The sequence below is a fragment of the Aptenodytes forsteri genome, unplaced genomic scaffold, assembly GCF_000699145.1.
Source record: "Aptenodytes forsteri isolate BGI_AS27 unplaced genomic scaffold, ASM69914v1 Scaffold82, whole genome shotgun sequence".
In the NCBI taxonomy this organism is placed as follows: domain Eukaryota; kingdom Metazoa; phylum Chordata; class Aves; order Sphenisciformes; family Spheniscidae; genus Aptenodytes; species Aptenodytes forsteri.
The window spans coordinates 1101411-1103261 of record NW_008795490.1 but is presented as its reverse complement, the minus strand read 5'-3'; positions in this window follow the sequence as shown (position 1 = coordinate 1103261).

Below are 1851 nucleotides of genomic sequence, written 5' to 3'. Positions count from 1 at the left end.
GGTAGGATGCTGAGTGCCCCAGCAGGAGCGCACAGCATAGAGCAACCTGAGCAGCCCTGCACCCCAACCATGGGGCCAGGCTAAGCACCAGGGTGCCTGCTTGTAGGGCTCATCACCTGCAGTTCAGTGCCAGCCATCCTCCTAACAAAGTCTCCTGGATGCCTGCCTGTGCAAAACGCTCTCGCTATTATTCATGCTTTTTCATCATGCCAGTCTCTCTTACTCTTAGCTGTGTTCGGAAATCACTTAGACATAGAACATATAATGTAACAGTGCACAAACACAGCGTCTTGCATTTTTCTGTCAGACCCTGGTGGAAGGAGAGGACCATGAAGTGCACTAGAAAACACCTAATTATTCAAATGGATACTGACTAGCTCCTAGCTATTACAAGAATCTGTCCTCCTTAGTGTTATGTCCTTTGTTACTAACGTGCACTTAAAAAAAAACAGACAAAAAGAAACAACCCCAAAACTCCACCAAGCATCAGTCCTATGGTAAGGTTCAATAAACTCCAAGCCAAGACATGTACATACTAGAAGCATGTTGTATGTCTTCTGTGTTCTTATGAAAACATTTTTTCACAATACAGAAAATTAATAAAATATTCTTTCATAGAAATAACTAAATGAAAGCTGTTGTGTGTTGGCTTTGTGTGTGTGCGTGTGTAATCTTTGGTGAGCGATATAGAAAGTTCACTAGGTCTGTTCCGCATTGCATAAAAAGAGGTGCTTGAAATGTCATAAAGTTCATGAAACATGATGATAAGTGACAGATGAATGATCTTGTTGGTTGCCAGTAGAAGATTGCACTTTCCTGAGGTAGGAAAGAAACCTTTGATACTTTTGGCTTTTTCTGACCAGATTAAATTCTGAACAAGTCTGTTAAAGTTGAAAGTGAGGGGAGAAGAGAGCATCGTTTTTACACAGTACTTTACTCAACATGCCCATATGGGAGAAGGGACTTTTTTTTTTTTTTTAAAAAAAAAACAACAAGGAAGCCTGCTTTCCTTTCTATTTTTAAAGAACTATCTTCTTAAAACATGTTAAATAGGTTCCCAGCATTGAGGCTGTTGAGCGTGTCCCAAAGAGTGCTGGCAGGCAGGATGGGGTGCGGCGTACTGTATGAGAGGGGGGTATCACTGGGGCAGGTGAAGTGCTGTCTATCCAGGCAGTTGGCAGCATATGTGAGGTTTGACTGCTGGTGGGGATAGAATCTATGAGTGCTGGCAGAAGTTGAAGCTGGATGCAGCTCCATCCCCAGAGGACTGCACCCATCTCGAGAGAGCATTCTGGCTCTACCGGACTGATCCTTTGATAGCCTAGACCAGGTCTTGTCAAGCAGCATATTCTAGTTTTAATCAGACCTTGATAGATGTTCTTGCGAGAAGGTAAATGTAGACGGCATTGGAGGAGCGTATTTACTGGAGAGCTTTGGAAATACAGTCAGTGTTGCAGAGGGGAACAGAGTGAACGTGCGGCACTGGTACTTCTGCGTAGGAGAGTGCTACAGTTCCCCCCCTTTTCACTCCATTCTTGCATCCCAGCCTCTTGTTTCAGCAAGTGTGGCGTTTAATCATATCACTGAATGGGTAATGCAAAGAGCATGTTTACTATACTATCCCCAAAGCTGCCCCACCAAAAGTCAAGTTGTTGCAGGGCAGGAACAGTGGGACGAAGATCATAGAATAGAATCATTAAGGTTGGAAGAGACCTCTAAGATCATCAAGTCCAACCGTCAACCCAACACCATCAGGCCCACTAAACCATGTCCCTAAGTGCTGCATCTACATGTCTTTTAAATACCTCCAGGGATGGGGACTCCACCACTTCCCTGGGCAGCCTCTTCCAA